The following is a 15,566-nucleotide window of genomic DNA, read 5'->3' on the forward strand; positions in this document are numbered from 1 at the left end:
AGTAAAAAACATTTTTTAATGGATTTTGAGTAACTTTTTGAATTCTAAACTAGGCATATGATGACATGTATCGAACGATTATTCGCGTTTCATGTGTTGTCTGTTCTCAAACTATGGCATCTATCAAACGATTAATCACTGTTCATGTGTTTTCCTTTCACCATTTGGAGAACTTTTCGGATTTGACAAAGAGCTACTCTTTTTTAAGGCAAAAGTTGTGTCAGAAGAGGGATTTGAACCCTCGCCTCCAATCGGAGACCAGAACACCCCAGTAACTAGGAATGACTTTCAACTTGAGTCTGGCGCCTTAGACCACTCGGCCATCCTGACAATTAAAAAACATTAAAATTCATAGGTTTTCACGATTCTGTAACATAACGTCTGATATGTCTGATGGAAACATGTCGATCTTAAGATACAAAGAAAAATAAACAATTTTTTTTTAAAGCTAATGAAAGATATAGTAAAAAACATTTTTTAATGGATTTTGAGTAACTTTTTGAATTCTAAACTAGGCATATGATGACATGTATCGAACGATTATTCGCGTTTCATGTGTTGTCTGTTCTCAAACTATGGCATCTATCAAACGATTAATCACTGTTCATGTGTTTTCCTTTCACCATTTGGAGAACTTTTCGGATTTGACAAAGAGCTACTCTTTTTTAAGGCAAAAGTTGTGTCAGAAGAAGGATTTGAACCCTCGCCTCCAATCGGAGACCAGAAAACCCCAGTAACTAGGAAGGACTCTCACCTTGAGTCTGGCGACTTAGACCACTCGGCCATCCTGACAACTATAAATCCTTAAATTCATATGTTTTCACGATTCTGTAACATAACGTCTGATATGTCTGATGGAAACATGCCGATCTTAAGATACAAAGAAAAATAAACAAAAAATGTTAAAAGCTAATGAAATATATAATAAAAAACATTTTTTTATGGATTTTGAGTAACTTTCACCATTTGGAGAATTTTTCGGTATTGACAAAGAGCTACTTTTTAAGGCAAAAGTTGTGTCAGAAGAGGGATTTGAAACCTCGCCTCTAATCGGAGACCAGAATACCCCAGTAACTAGGAAGGACTCTCACCTTGAGTCTGGCGCCTTAGACCACCCGGCCATCCTGACAATTATAAATCCTTAAAATTCATATGTTTTCACAATTCTGTAACATAACGTCTGACATGTCTGATGGAAACATGCCGATCTTAAGATACAAAGAAAAATAAACAAAGATTGTTAAAAGCTAATGAAAGATATAATAAAAAACATTTTTTTATGGATTTTGAGTAACTTTCACCATTTGGAGAATTATTCGGTATTGACAAAGAGCTACTTTTTAAGGCAAAAGTTGTGTCAGAAGAAGGATTTGAACCCTCGCCTCCAATCGGAGACCATAATACCCCAGTAACTAGAAAGCACTCTCACCTTGAGTCTGGCGCCTTAGACCACTCGGCCATCCTGACAATTAAAAGTCTTTAAAATTCATAGGTTTTCACAATTCTGTAACATAACGTCTGATATGTCTGATGGAAAAATGCCGATCTTAAGATACAAAGAAAAATAAACAAAAAATGTTAAAAGCTAATGAAAGATATAGTAAAAAACATTTTTTAATGGATTTTGAGTAACTTTTTAAATTCTAAACTAGGCATATGATGACATGTATCGAACGATTATTCGCGTTTCATGTGTTGTCTGTTCTCAAACTATGGCATCTATCAAACGATTAATCACTGTTCATGTGTTTTCCTTTCACCATTTGGAGAACTTTTCGGATTTGACAAAGAGCTACTCTTTTTTAAGGCAAAAGTTGTGTCAGAAGAGGGATTTGAACCCTCGCCTCCAATCGGAGACCAGAACACCCCAGAAACTAGGAATGACTTTCAACTTGAGTCTGGCGCCTTAGACCACTCGGCCATCCTGACAATTAAAAAACATTAAAATTCATATGTTTTCACGATTCTGTAACATAACGTCTGATATGTCTGATGGAAACATGTCGATCTTAAGATACAAAGAAAAATAAACATTTTTTTTTTAAAGCTAATGAAAGATACAAGATACAAAGAAAAATAAACAAAAAATGTTAAAAGCTAATGAAAGATATAGTAAAAAACATTTTTTAATGGATTTTGAGTAACTTTTTGAATTCTAAACTAGGCATATGATGACATGTATCGAACGATTATTCACGTTTCATGTGTTGTCTGTTCTCAAACTATGGCATCTATCAAACGATTAATCACTGTTCATGTGTTTTCCTTTCACCATTTGGAGAACTTTTCGGATTTGACAAAGAGCTACTCTTTTTTAAGGCAAAAGTTGTGTCAGAAGAGGGATTTGAACCCTCGCCTCCAATCGGAGACCAGAACACCCCAGAAACTAGGAAGTACTCTCACCTTGAGTCTGGCGCCTTAGACCACTCGGACATCCTGACAATTATAAGTCTTTAAAATTCATAGGTTTTCACAATTCTGTAACATAACGTCTGACATATCTGATGGAAACATGCCGATCTTAAGATACAAAGAAAAATAAACAAAAAATGTTAAAAGCTAATGAAAGATATAATAAAAAACATTTTTTTATGGATTTTGAGTAACTTTCACCATTTGGAGAATTTTTCGGTATTGACAAAGAGCTACTTTTTAAGGCAAAAGTTGTGTCAGAAGAGGGATTTGAACCCTCGCCTCCAATCGGAGACCAGAACACCCCAGTACTAGGAAGGACTCTCACCTTGAGTCTGGCGCCTTAGACCACTCGGCCATCCTGACAATTAAAAGTCTTTAAAATTCATATGTTTTCACGATTCTGTAACATAACGTCTGATATGTCTGATGGAAACATGCCGATCTTAAGATACAAAGAAAAATAAACAAAAAATTTTAAAAGCTAATGAAAGATATAGTAAAAAACATTTTTTAATGGATTTTGAGTAACTTTTTAAATTCTAAACTAGGCATATGATGACATGTATCGAACGATTATTCGCGTTTCATGTGTTGTCTGTTCTCAAACTATGGCATCTATCAAACGATTAATCACTGTTCATGTGTTTTCCTTTCACCATTTGGAGAACTTTTCGGATTTGACAAAGAGCTACTCTTTTTTAAGGCAAAAGTTGTGTCAGAAGAGGGATTTGAACCCTCGCCTCCAATCGGAGACCAGAACACCCCAGTAACTAGGAATGACTTTCAACTTGAGTCTGGCGCCTTAGACCACTCGGCCATCCTGACAATTAAAAAACATTAAAATTCATATGTTTTCACGATTCTGTAACATAACGTCTGATATGTCTGATGGAAACATGTCGATCTTAAGATACAAAGAAAAATAAACAATTTTTTTTTAAAGCTAATGAAAGATATAGTAAAAAACATTTTTTAATGGATTTTGAGTAACTTTTTGAATTCTAAACTAGGCATATGATGACATGTATCGAACGATTATTCGCGTTTCATGTGTTGTCTGTTCTCAAACTATGGCATCTATCAAACGATTAATCACTGTTCATGTGTTTTCCTTTCACCATTTGGAGAACTTTTCGGATTTGACAAAGAGCTACTCTTTTTTAAGGCAAAAGTTGTGTCAGAAGAAGGATTTGAACCCTCGCCTCCAATCGGAGACCAGAAAACCCCAGTAACTAGGAAGGACTCTCACCTTGAGTCTGGCGACTTAGACCACTCGGCCATCCTGACAACTATAAATCCTTAAATTCATATGTTTTCACGATTCTGTAACATAACGTCTGATATGTCTGATGGAAACATGCCGATCTTAAGATACAAAGAAAAATAAACAAAAAATGTTAAAAGCTAATGAAATATATAATAAAAAACATTTTTTTATGGATTTTGAGTAACTTTCACCATTTGGAGAATTTTTCGGTATTGACAAAGAGCTACTTTTTAAGGCAAAAGTTGTGTCAGAAGAGGGATTTGAAACCTCGCCTCTAATCGGAGACCAGAATACCCCAGTAACTAGGAAGGACTCTCACCTTGAGTCTGGCGCCTTAGACCACTCGGCCATCCTGACAATTAAAAGTCTTTAAAATTCATAGGTTTTCACAATTCTGTAACATAACGTCTGATATGTCTGATGGAAAAATGCCGATCTTAAGATACAAAGAAAAATAAACAAAAAATGTTAAAAGCTAATGAAAGATATAGTAAAAAACATTTTTTAATGGATTTTGAGTAACTTTTTAAATTCTAAACTAGGCATATGATGACATGTATCGAACGATTATTCGCGTTTCATGTGTTGTCTGTTCTCAAACTATGGCATCTATCAAACGATTAATCACTGTTCATGTGTTTTCCTTTCACCATTTGGAGAACTTTTCGGATTTGACAAAGAGCTACTCTTTTTTAAGGCAAAAGTTGTGTCAGAAGAGGGATTTGAACCCTCGCCTCCAATCGGAGACCAGAACACCCCAGAAACTAGGAATGACTTTCAACTTGAGTCTGGCGCCTTAGACCACTCGGCCATCCTGACAATTAAAAAACATTAAAATTCATATGTTTTCACGATTCTGTAACATAACGTCTGATATGTCTGATGGAAACATGTCGATCTTAAGATACAAAGAAAAATAAACATTTTTTTTTTTAAAGCTAATGAAAGATACAAGATACAAAGAAAAATAAACAAAAAATGTTAAAAGCTAATGAAAGATATAGTAAAAAACATTTTTTAATGGATTTTGAGTAACTTTTTGAATTCTAAACTAGGCATATGATGACATGTATCGAACGATTATTCACGTTTCATGTGTTGTCTGTTCTCAAACTATGGCATCTATCAAACGATTAATCACTGTTCATGTGTTTTCCTTTCACCATTTGGAGAACTTTTCGGATTTGACAAAGAGCTACTCTTTTTTAAGGCAAAAGTTGTGTCAGAAGAGGGATTTGAACCCTCGCCTCCAATCGGAGACCAGAACACCCCAGAAACTAGGAAGTACTCTCACCTTGAGTCTGGCGCCTTAGACCACTCGGACATCCTGACAATTATAAGTCTTTAAAATTCATAGGTTTTCACAATTCTGTAACATAACGTCTGACATATCTGATGGAAACATGCCGATCTTAAGATACAAAGAAAAATAAACAAAAAATGTTAAAAGCTAATGAAAGATATAATAAAAAACATTTTTTTATGGATTTTGAGTAACTTTCACCATTTGGAGAATTTTTCGGTATTGACAAAGAGCTACTTTTTAAGGCAAAAGTTGTGTCAGAAGAGGGATTTGAACCCTCGCCTCCAATCGGAGACCAGAACACCCCAGTACTAGGAAGGACTCTCACCTTGAGTCTGGCGCCTTAGACCACTCGGCCATCCTGACAATTAAAAGTCTTTAAAATTCATATGTTTTCACGATTCTGTAACATAACGTCTGATATGTCTGATGGAAACATGCCGATCTTAAGATACAAAGAAAAATAAACAAAAAATTTTAAAAGCTAATGAAAGATATAGTAAAAAACATTTTTTAATGGATTTTGAGTAACTTTTTAAATTCTAAACTAGGCATATGATGACATGTATCGAACGATTATTCGCGTTTCATGTGTTGTCTGTTCTCAAACTATGGCATCTATCAAACGATTAATCACTGTTCATGTGTTTTCCTTTCACCATTTGGAGAACTTTTCGGATTTGACAAAGAGCTACTCTTTTTTAAGGCAAAAGTTGTGTCAGAAGAGGGATTTGAACCCTCGCCTCCAATCGGAGACCAGAACACCCCAGTAACTAGGAATGACTTTCAACTTGAGTCTGGCGCCTTAGACCACTCGGCCATCCTGACAATTAAAAAACATTAAAATTCATATGTTTTCACGATTCTGTAACATAACGTCTGATATGTCTGATGGAAACATGTCGATCTTAAGATACAAAGAAAAATAAACAATTTTTTTTTAAAGCTAATGAAAGATATAGTAAAAAACATTTTTTAATGGATTTTGAGTAACTTTTTGAATTCTAAACTAGGCATATGATGACATGTATCGAACGATTATTCGCGTTTCATGTGTTGTCTGTTCTCAAACTATGGCATCTATCAAACGATTAATCACTGTTCATGTGTTTTCCTTTCACCATTTGGAGAACTTTTCGGATTTGACAAAGAGCTACTCTTTTTTAAGGCAAAAGTTGTGTCAGAAGAAGGATTTGAACCCTCGCCTCCAATCGGAGACCAGAAAACCCCAGTAACTAGGAAGGACTCTCACCTTGAGTCTGGCGACTTAGACCACTCGGCCATCCTGACAACTATAAATCCTTAAATTCATATGTTTTCACGATTCTGTAACATAACGTCTGATATGTCTGATGGAAACATGCCGATCTTAAGATACAAAGAAAAATAAACAAAAAATGTTAAAAGCTAATGAAATATATAATAAAAAACATTTTTTTATGGATTTTGAGTAACTTTCACCATTTGGAGAATTTTTCGGTATTGACAAAGAGCTACTTTTTAAGGCAAAAGTTGTGTCAGAAGAGGGATTTGAAACCTCGCCTCTAATCGGAGACCAGAATACCCCAGTAACTAGGAAGGACTCTCACCTTGAGTCTGGCGCCTTAGACCACTCGGCCATCCTGACAATTAAAAGTCTTTAAAATTCATAGGTTTTCACAATTCTGTAACATAACGTCTGATATGTCTGATGGAAAAATGCCGATCTTAAGATACAAAGAAAAATAAACAAAAAATGTTAAAAGCTAATGAAAGATATAGTAAAAAACATTTTTTAATGGATTTTGAGTAACTTTTTAAATTCTAAACTAGGCATATGATGACATGTATCGAACGATTATTCGCGTTTCATGTGTTGTCTGTTCTCAAACTATGGCATCTATCAAACGATTAATCACTGTTCATGTGTTTTCCTTTCACCATTTGGAGAACTTTTCGGATTTGACAAAGAGCTACTCTTTTTTAAGGCAAAAGTTGTGTCAGAAGAGGGATTTGAACCCTCGCCTCCAATCGGAGACCAGAACACCCCAGAAACTAGGAATGACTTTCAACTTGAGTCTGGCGCCTTAGACCACTCGGCCATCCTGACAATTAAAAAACATTAAAATTCATATGTTTTCACGATTCTGTAACATAACGTCTGATATGTCTGATGGAAACATGTCGATCTTAAGATACAAAGAAAAATAAACATTTTTTTTTTAAAGCTAATGAAAGATACAAGATACAAAGAAAAATAAACAAAAAATGTTAAAAGCTAATGAAAGATATAGTAAAAAACATTTTTTAATGGATTTTGAGTAACTTTTTGAATTCTAAACTAGGCATATGATGACATGTATCGAACGATTATTCACGTTTCATGTGTTGTCTGTTCTCAAACTATGGCATCTATCAAACGATTAATCACTGTTCATGTGTTTTCCTTTCACCATTTGGAGAACTTTTCGGATTTGACAAAGAGCTACTCTTTTTTAAGGCAAAAGTTGTGTCAGAAGAGGGATTTGAACCCTCGCCTCCAATCGGAGACCAGAACACCCCAGAAACTAGGAAGTACTCTCACCTTGAGTCTGGCGCCTTAGACCACTCGGACATCCTGACAATTATAAGTCTTTAAAATTCATAGGTTTTCACAATTCTGTAACATAACGTCTGACATATCTGATGGAAACATGCCGATCTTAAGATACAAAGAAAAATAAACAAAAAATGTTAAAAGCTAATGAAAGATATAATAAAAAACATTTTTTTATGGATTTTGAGTAACTTTCACCATTTGGAGAATTTTTCGGTATTGACAAAGAGCTACTTTTTAAGGCAAAAGTTGTGTCAGAAGAGGGATTTGAACCCTCGCCTCCAATCGGAGACCAGAACACCCCAGTACTAGGAAGGACTCTCACCTTGAGTCTGGCGCCTTAGACCACTCGGCCATCCTGACAATTAAAAGTCTTTAAAATTCATATGTTTTCACGATTCTGTAACATAACGTCTGATATGTCTGATGGAAACATGCCGATCTTAAGATACAAAGAAAAATAAACAAAAAATTTTAAAAGCTAATGAAAGATATAGTAAAAAACATTTTTTAATGGATTTTGAGTAACTTTTTAAATTCTAAACTAGGCATATGATGACATGTATCGAACGATTATTCGCGTTTCATGTGTTGTCTGTTCTCAAACTATGGCATCTATCAAACGATTAATCACTGTTCATGTGTTTTCCTTTCACCATTTGGAGAACTTTTCGGATTTGACAAAGAGCTACTCTTTTTTAAGGCAAAAGTTGTGTCAGAAGAGGGATTTGAACCCTCGCCTCCAATCGGAGACCAGAACACCCCAGTAACTAGGAATGACTTTCAACTTGAGTCTGGCGCCTTAGACCACTCGGCCATCCTGACAATTAAAAAACATTAAAATTCATATGTTTTCACGATTCTGTAACATAACGTCTGATATGTCTGATGGAAACATGTCGATCTTAAGATACAAAGAAAAATAAACAATTTTTTTTTAAAGCTAATGAAAGATATAGTAAAAAACATTTTTTAATGGATTTTGAGTAACTTTTTGAATTCTAAACTAGGCATATGATGACATGTATCGAACGATTATTCGCGTTTCATGTGTTGTCTGTTCTCAAACTATGGCATCTATCAAACGATTAATCACTGTTCATGTGTTTTCCTTTCACCATTTGGAGAACTTTTCGGATTTGACAAAGAGCTACTCTTTTTTAAGGCAAAAGTTGTGTCAGAAGAGGGATTTGAACCCTCGCCTCCAATCGGAGACCAGAACACCCCAGTAACTAGGAATGACTTTCAACTTGAGTCTGGCGCCTTAGACCACTCGGCCATCCTGACAATTAAAAAACATTAAAATTCATATGTTTTCACGATTCTGTAACATAACGTCTGATATGTCTGATGGAAACATGTCGATCTTAAGATACAAAGAAAAATAAACATTTTTTTTTTAAAGCTAATGAAAGATACAAGATACAAAGAAAAATAAACAAAAAATGTTAAAAGCTAATGAAAGATATAGTAAAAAACATTTTTTAATGGATTTTGAGTAACTTTTTGAATTCTAAACTAGGCATATGATGACATGTATCGAACGATTATTCACGTTTCATGTGTTGTCTGTTCTCAAACTATGGCATCTATCAAACGATTAATCACTGTTCATGTGTTTTCCTTTCACCATTTGGAGAACTTTTCGGATTTGACAAAGAGCTACTCTTTTTTAAGGCAAAAGTTGTGTCAGAAGAGGGATTTGAACCCTCGCCTCCAATCGGAGACCAGAACACCCCAGAAACTAGGAAGTACTCTCACCTTGAGTCTGGCGCCTTAGACCACTCGGACATCCTGACAATTATAAGTCTTTAAAATTCATAGGTTTTCACAATTCTGTAACATAACGTCTGACATATCTGATGGAAACATGCCGATCTTAAGATACAAAGAAAAATAAACAAAAAATGTTAAAAGCTAATGAAAGATATAATAAAAAACATTTTTTTATGGATTTTGAGTAACTTTCACCATTTGGAGAATTTTTCGGTATTGACAAAGAGCTACTTTTTAAGGCAAAAGTTGTGTCAGAAGAGGGATTTGAACCCTCGCCTCCAATCGGAGACCAGAACACCCCAGTACTAGGAAGGACTCTCACCTTGAGTCTGGCGCCTTAGACCACTCAGCCATCCTGACAATTAAAAGTATTTAAAATTCATATGTTTTCACGATTCTGTAACATAACGTCTGATATGTCTGATGGAAACATGCCGATCTTAAGATACAAAGAAAAATAAACAAAAAATTTTAAAAGCTAATGAAAGATATAGTAAAAAACATTTTTTAATGGATTTTGAGTAACTTTTTAAATTCTAAACTAGGCATATGATGACATGTATCGAACGATTATTCGCGTTTCATGTGTTGTCTGTTCTCAAACTATGGCATCTATCAAACGATTAATCACTGTTCATGTGTTTTCCTTTCACCATTTGGAGAACTTTTCGGATTTGACAAAGAGCTACTCTTTTTAAGGCAAAAGTTGTGTCAGAAGAGGGATTTGAACCCTCGCCTCCAATCGGAGACCAGAACACCCCAGTAACTAGGAATGACTTTCAACTTGAGTCTGGCGCCTTAGACCACTCGGCCATCCTGACAATTAAAAAACATTAAAATTCATATGTTTTCACGATTCTGTAACATAACGTCTGATATGTCTGATGGAAACATGTCGATCTTAAGATACAAAGAAAAATAAACAATTTTTTTTTAAAGCTAATGAAAGATATAGTAAAAAACATTTTTTAATGGATTTTGAGTAACTTTTTGAATTCTAAACTAGGCATATGATGACATGTATCGAACGATTATTCGCGTTTCATGTGTTGTCTGTTCTCAAACTATGGCATCTATCAAACGATTAATCACTGTTCATGTGTTTTCCTTTCACCATTTGGAGAACTTTTCGGATTTGACAAAGAGCTACTCTTTTTTAAGGCAAAAGTTGTGTCAGAAGAGGGATTTGAACCCTCGCCTCCAATCGGAGACCAGAACACCCCAGTAACTAGGAATGACTTTCAACTTGAGTCTGGCGCCTTAGACCACTCGGCCATCCTGACAATTAAAAAACATAAAAATTCATAGGTTTTCACGATTCTGTAACATAACGTCTGATATGTCTGATGGAAACATGTCGATCTTAAGATACAAAGAAAAATAAACAATTTTTTTTTAAAGCTAATGAAAGATATAGTAAAAAACATTTTTTAATGGATTTTGAGTAACTTTTTGAATTCTAAACTAGGCATATGATGACATGTATCGAACGATTATTCGCGTTTCATGTGTTGTCTGTTCTCAAACTATGGCATCTATCAAACGATTAATCACTGTTCATGTGTTTTCCTTTCACCATTTGGAGAATTTTTCGGTATTGACAAAGAGCTACTTTTTAAGGCAAAAGTTGTGTCAGAAGAGGGATTTGAACCCTTGCCTCCAATCGGAGACCAGAACACCCCAGTACTAGGAAGGACTCTCACCTTGAGTCTGGCGCCTTAGACCACTCGGCCATCCTGACAATTAAAAGTCTTTAAAATTCATATGTTTTCACGATTCTGTAACATAACGTCTGATATGTCTGATGGAAACATGCCGATCTTAAGATACAAAGAAAAATAAACAAAAAATGTTAAAAGCTAATGAAAGATATAGTAAAAAACATTTTTTCATGGATTTTGAGTAACTTTTTGAATTCTAAACTAGGCATATGATGACATGTATCGAACGATTATTCACGTTTCATGTGTTGTCTGTTCTCAAACTATGGCATCTATCAAACGATTAATCACTGTTCATGTGTTTTCCTTTCACCATTTGGAGAACTTTTCGGATTTGACAAAGAGCTACTCTTTTTTAAGGCAAAAGTTGTGTCAGAAGAGGGATTTGAACCCTCGCCTCCAATCGGAGACCAGAACACCACAGAAACTAGGAAGTACTCTCACCTTGAGTCTGGCGCCTTAGACCACTCGGACATCCTGACAATTATAAGTCTTTAAAATTCATAGGTTTTCACAATTCTGTAACATAACGTCTGACATATCTGATGGAAACATGCCGATCTTAAGATACAAAGAAAAATAAACAAAAAATGTTAAAAGCTAATGAAAGATATAATAAAAAACATTTTTTTATGGATTTTGAGTAACTTTCACCATTTGGAGAATTTTTCGGTATTGACAAAGAGCTACTTTTTAAGGCAAAAGTTGTGTCAGAAGAGGGATTTGAACCCTCGCCTCCAATCGGAGACCAGAACACCCCAGTACTAGGAAGGACTCTCACCTTGAGTCTGGCGCCTTAGACCACTCGGCCATCCTGACAATTAAAAGTCTTTAAAATTCATATGTTTTCACGATTCTGTAACATAACGTCTGATATGTCTGATGGAAACATGCCGATCTTAAGATACAAAGAAAAATAAACAAAAAATTTTAAAAGCTAATGAAAGATATAGTAAAAAACATTTTTTAATGGATTTTGAGTAACTTTTTAAATTCTAAACTAGGCATATGATGACATGTATCGAACGATTATTCGCGTTTCATGTGTTGTCTGTTCTCAAACTATGGCATCTATCAAACGATTAATCACTGTTCATGTGTTTTCCTTTCACCATTTGGAGAACTTTTCGGATTTGACAAAGAGCTACTCTTTTTTAAGGCAAAAGTTGTGTCAGAAGAGGGATTTGAACCCTCGCCTCCAATCGGAGACCAGAACACCCCAGTAACTAGGAATGACTTTCAACTTGAGTCTGGCGCCTTAGACCACTCGGCCATCCTGACAATTAAAAAACATTAAAATTCATAGGTTTTCACGATTCTGTAACATAACGTCTGATATGTCTGATGGAAACATGTCGATCTTAAGATACAAAGAAAAATAAACAATTTTTTTTTAAAGCTAATGAAAGATATAGTAAAAAACATTTTTTAATGGATTTTGAGTAACTTTTTGAATTCTAAACTAGGCATATGATGACATGTATCGAACGATTATTCGCGTTTCATGTGTTGTCTGTTCTCAAACTATGGCATCTATCAAACGATTAATCACTGTTCATGTGTTTTCCTTTCACCATTTGGAGAACTTTTCGGATTTGACAAAGAGCTACTCTTTTTTAAGGCAAAAGTTGTGTCAGAAGAGGGATTTGAACCCTCGCCTCCAATCGGAGACCAGAACACCCCAGTAACTAGGAATGACTTTCAACTTGAGTCTGGAGCCTTAGACCACTCGGCCATCCTGACAATTAAAAAACATTAAAATTCATATGTTTTCACGATTCTGTAACATAACGTCTGATATGTCTGATGGAAATATGTCGATCTTAAGATACAAAGAAAAATAAACATTTTTTTTTAAAGCTAATGAAAGATATAGTAAAAAACATTTTTTAATGGATTTTGAGTAACTTTTTGAATTCTAAACTAGGCATATGATGACATGTATCGAACGATTATTCGCGTTTCATGTGTTGTCTGTTCTCAAACTATGGCATCTATCAAACGATTAATCACTGTTCATGTGTTTTCCTTTCACCATTTGGAGAATTTTTCGGTATTGACAAAGAGCTACTTTTTAAGGCAAAAGTTGTGTCAGAAGAGGGATTTGAACCCTTGCCTCCAATCGGAGACCAGAACACCCCAGTACTAGGAAGGACTCTCACCTTGAGTCTGGCGCCTTAGACCACTCGGCCATCCTGACAATTAAAAGTCTTTAAAATTCATATGTTTTCACGATTCTGTAACATAACGTCTGATATGTCTGATGGAAACATGCCGATCTTAAGATACAAAGAAAAATAAACAAAAAATGTTAAAAGCTAATGAAAGATATAGTAAAAAACATTTTTTTATGGATTTTGAGTAACTTTTTGAATTCTAAACTAGGCATATGATGACATGTATCGAACGATTATTCACGTTTCATGTGTTGTCTGTTCTCAAACTATGGCATCTATCAAACGATTAATCACTGTTCATGTGTTTTCCTTTCACCATTTGGAGAACTTTTCGGATTTGACAAAGAGCTACTCTTTTTTAAGGCAAAAGTTGTGTCAGAAGAGGGATTTGAACCCTCGCCTCCAATCGGAGACCAGAACACACCAGAAACTAGGAAGTACTCTCACCTTGAGTCTGGCGCCTTAGACCACTCGGACATCCTGACAATTAAAAGTCTTTAAAATTCATATGTTTTCACGATTCTGTAACATAACGTCTGATATGTCTGATGGAAACATGCCGATCTTAAGATACAAAGAAAAATAAACAAAAAATGTTAAAAGCTAATGAAAGATATAGTAAAAAACATTTTTTAATGGATTTTGAGTAACTTTTTGAATTCTAAACTAGGCATATGATGACATGTATCGAACGATTATTCACGTTTCATGTGTTGTCTGTTCTCAAACTATGGCATCTATCAAACGACTAATCACTGTTCATGTGTTTTCCTTTCACCATTTGGAGAACTTTTCGGATTTGACAAAGAGCTACTCTTTTTTAAGGCAAAAGTTGTGTCAGAAGAGGGATTTGAACCCTCGCCTCCAATCGGAGACCAGAACACCCCAGAAACTAGGAAGTACTCTCACCTTGAGTCTGGCGCCTTAGACCACTCGGACATCCTGAAAATTATAAGTCTTTAAAATTCATAGGTTTTCACAATTCTGTAACATAACGTCTGACATATCTGATGGAAACATGCCGATCTTAAGATACAAAGAAAAATAAACAAAAAATGTTAAAAGCTAATGAAAGATATAATAAAAAACATTTTTTTATGGATTTTGAGTAACTTTCACCATTTGGAGAATTTTTCGGTATTGACAAAGAGCTACTTTTTAAGGCAAAAGTTGTGTCAGAAGAGGGATTTGAACCCTCGCCTCCAATCGGAGACCAGAACACCCCAGTACTAGGAAGGACTCTCACCTTGAGTCTGGCGCCTTAGACCACTCGGCCATCCTGACAATTATAAATCCTTAAAATTCATATTTTTTCACGATTCTGTAACATAACGTCTGATATGTCTGATGGAAACATGCCGATCTTAAGATACAAAGAAAAATACACATTTTTTTTTTTAAAGCTAATGAAAGATATAGTAAAAAACATTTTTTAATGGATTTTGAGTAACTTTTTAAATTCTAAACTAGGCATATGATGACATGTATCGAACGATTATTCGCGTTTCATGTGTTGTCTGTTCTCAAACTATGGCATCTATCAAACGATTAATCACTGTTCATGTGTTTTCCTTTCACCATTTGGAGAACTTTTCGGATTTGACAAAGAGCTACTCTTTTTTAAGGCAAAAGTTGTGTCAGAAGAGGGATTTGAACCCTCGCCTCCAATCGGAGACCAGAACACCCCAGTAACTAGAAATGACTTTCAACTTGAGTCTGGCGCCTTAGACCACTCGGCCATCCTGACAATTAAAAAACATTAAAATTCATATGTTTTCACGATTCTGTAACATAACGTCTGATATGTCTGATGGAAACATGCCGATCTTAAGATACAAAGAAAAATAAACATTTTTTTTTTAAAGCTAATGAAAGATATAGTAAAAAACATTTTTTAATGGATTTTGAGTAACTTTTTGAATTCTAAACTAGGCATATGATGACATGTATCGAACAATTATTCGCGTTTCATGTGTTGTCTGTTCTCAAACTATGGCATCTATCAAACGATTAATCACTGTTCATGTGTTTTCCTTTCACCATTTGGAGAATTTTTCGGTATTGACAAAGAGCTACTTTTTAAGGCAAAAGTTGTGTCAGAAGAGGGATTTGAACCCTCGCCTCCAATCGGAGACCAGAATACCCCAGTAACTAGGAAGGACTCTCACCTTGAGTCTGGCGCCTTAGACCACTCGGACATCCTGACAATTATAAGTCTTTAAAATTCATAGGTTTTCACAATTCTGTAACATAACGTCTGACATATCTGATGGAAACATGCCGATCTTAAGATACAAAGAAAAATAAACAAAAAATGTTAAAAGCTAATGAA

At 35.0% G+C, this 15,566-nt stretch overlaps 18 non-coding genes across 18 annotated transcripts; all 18 read right to left on the bottom strand.

Moving 5' to 3' along the window:
- Positions 1-218: 218 nt before the first annotated feature.
- trnal-caa (transfer RNA leucine (anticodon CAA)) lies at positions 219-330 on the bottom strand. Its single transcript has 2 exons — positions 293-330; positions 219-264 (listed from the first exon to the last, which is right to left on the bottom strand). It is a non-coding gene; the product is annotated as a tRNA-Leu (tRNA).
- Positions 331-1,817: 1,487 nt separating this feature from the next.
- On the bottom strand, positions 1,818-1,929 carry trnal-caa (transfer RNA leucine (anticodon CAA)). Its single transcript has 2 exons — positions 1,892-1,929; positions 1,818-1,863 (listed from the first exon to the last, which is right to left on the bottom strand). It is a non-coding gene; the product is annotated as a tRNA-Leu (tRNA).
- A 738-nt stretch (positions 1,930-2,667) lies between these two features.
- trnal-caa (transfer RNA leucine (anticodon CAA)) lies at positions 2,668-2,778 on the bottom strand. The gene is made up of 2 exons: positions 2,741-2,778; positions 2,668-2,713 (listed from the first exon to the last, which is right to left on the bottom strand). It is a non-coding gene; the product is annotated as a tRNA-Leu (tRNA).
- Positions 2,779-3,128: 350 nt separating this feature from the next.
- Positions 3,129-3,240, bottom strand: trnal-caa (transfer RNA leucine (anticodon CAA)). The gene is made up of 2 exons: positions 3,203-3,240; positions 3,129-3,174 (listed from the first exon to the last, which is right to left on the bottom strand). It is a non-coding gene; the product is annotated as a tRNA-Leu (tRNA).
- A 1,149-nt stretch (positions 3,241-4,389) lies between these two features.
- On the bottom strand, positions 4,390-4,501 carry trnal-caa (transfer RNA leucine (anticodon CAA)). Its single transcript has 2 exons — positions 4,464-4,501; positions 4,390-4,435 (listed from the first exon to the last, which is right to left on the bottom strand). It is a non-coding gene; the product is annotated as a tRNA-Leu (tRNA).
- A 739-nt stretch (positions 4,502-5,240) lies between these two features.
- On the bottom strand, positions 5,241-5,351 carry trnal-caa (transfer RNA leucine (anticodon CAA)). The gene is made up of 2 exons: positions 5,314-5,351; positions 5,241-5,286 (listed from the first exon to the last, which is right to left on the bottom strand). It is a non-coding gene; the product is annotated as a tRNA-Leu (tRNA).
- Positions 5,352-5,701: 350 nt separating this feature from the next.
- On the bottom strand, positions 5,702-5,813 carry trnal-caa (transfer RNA leucine (anticodon CAA)). Its single transcript has 2 exons — positions 5,776-5,813; positions 5,702-5,747 (listed from the first exon to the last, which is right to left on the bottom strand). It is a non-coding gene; the product is annotated as a tRNA-Leu (tRNA).
- A 1,149-nt stretch (positions 5,814-6,962) lies between these two features.
- trnal-caa (transfer RNA leucine (anticodon CAA)) lies at positions 6,963-7,074 on the bottom strand. Its single transcript has 2 exons — positions 7,037-7,074; positions 6,963-7,008 (listed from the first exon to the last, which is right to left on the bottom strand). It is a non-coding gene; the product is annotated as a tRNA-Leu (tRNA).
- Positions 7,075-7,812: 738 nt separating this feature from the next.
- On the bottom strand, positions 7,813-7,923 carry trnal-caa (transfer RNA leucine (anticodon CAA)). Its single transcript has 2 exons — positions 7,886-7,923; positions 7,813-7,858 (listed from the first exon to the last, which is right to left on the bottom strand). It is a non-coding gene; the product is annotated as a tRNA-Leu (tRNA).
- Positions 7,924-8,273: 350 nt separating this feature from the next.
- On the bottom strand, positions 8,274-8,385 carry trnal-caa (transfer RNA leucine (anticodon CAA)). The gene is made up of 2 exons: positions 8,348-8,385; positions 8,274-8,319 (listed from the first exon to the last, which is right to left on the bottom strand). It is a non-coding gene; the product is annotated as a tRNA-Leu (tRNA).
- Positions 8,386-8,735: 350 nt separating this feature from the next.
- On the bottom strand, positions 8,736-8,847 carry trnal-caa (transfer RNA leucine (anticodon CAA)). The gene is made up of 2 exons: positions 8,810-8,847; positions 8,736-8,781 (listed from the first exon to the last, which is right to left on the bottom strand). It is a non-coding gene; the product is annotated as a tRNA-Leu (tRNA).
- Positions 8,848-10,045: 1,198 nt separating this feature from the next.
- On the bottom strand, positions 10,046-10,157 carry trnal-caa (transfer RNA leucine (anticodon CAA)). The gene is made up of 2 exons: positions 10,120-10,157; positions 10,046-10,091 (listed from the first exon to the last, which is right to left on the bottom strand). It is a non-coding gene; the product is annotated as a tRNA-Leu (tRNA).
- A 350-nt stretch (positions 10,158-10,507) lies between these two features.
- On the bottom strand, positions 10,508-10,619 carry trnal-caa (transfer RNA leucine (anticodon CAA)). The gene is made up of 2 exons: positions 10,582-10,619; positions 10,508-10,553 (listed from the first exon to the last, which is right to left on the bottom strand). It is a non-coding gene; the product is annotated as a tRNA-Leu (tRNA).
- A 1,146-nt stretch (positions 10,620-11,765) lies between these two features.
- On the bottom strand, positions 11,766-11,876 carry trnal-caa (transfer RNA leucine (anticodon CAA)). The gene is made up of 2 exons: positions 11,839-11,876; positions 11,766-11,811 (listed from the first exon to the last, which is right to left on the bottom strand). It is a non-coding gene; the product is annotated as a tRNA-Leu (tRNA).
- A 350-nt stretch (positions 11,877-12,226) lies between these two features.
- trnal-caa (transfer RNA leucine (anticodon CAA)) lies at positions 12,227-12,338 on the bottom strand. Its single transcript has 2 exons — positions 12,301-12,338; positions 12,227-12,272 (listed from the first exon to the last, which is right to left on the bottom strand). It is a non-coding gene; the product is annotated as a tRNA-Leu (tRNA).
- Positions 12,339-12,688: 350 nt separating this feature from the next.
- On the bottom strand, positions 12,689-12,800 carry trnal-caa (transfer RNA leucine (anticodon CAA)). The gene is made up of 2 exons: positions 12,763-12,800; positions 12,689-12,734 (listed from the first exon to the last, which is right to left on the bottom strand). It is a non-coding gene; the product is annotated as a tRNA-Leu (tRNA).
- Positions 12,801-14,407: 1,607 nt separating this feature from the next.
- Positions 14,408-14,518, bottom strand: trnal-caa (transfer RNA leucine (anticodon CAA)). The gene is made up of 2 exons: positions 14,481-14,518; positions 14,408-14,453 (listed from the first exon to the last, which is right to left on the bottom strand). It is a non-coding gene; the product is annotated as a tRNA-Leu (tRNA).
- Positions 14,519-14,869: 351 nt separating this feature from the next.
- trnal-caa (transfer RNA leucine (anticodon CAA)) lies at positions 14,870-14,981 on the bottom strand. Its single transcript has 2 exons — positions 14,944-14,981; positions 14,870-14,915 (listed from the first exon to the last, which is right to left on the bottom strand). It is a non-coding gene; the product is annotated as a tRNA-Leu (tRNA).
- Between the last annotated feature and the right edge of the window lie 585 nt (positions 14,982-15,566).

Source organism: Oncorhynchus kisutch, linkage group LG8, assembly GCF_002021735.2.
Source record: "Oncorhynchus kisutch isolate 150728-3 linkage group LG8, Okis_V2, whole genome shotgun sequence".
Lineage (NCBI taxonomy): Eukaryota > Metazoa > Chordata > Actinopteri > Salmoniformes > Salmonidae > Oncorhynchus > Oncorhynchus kisutch.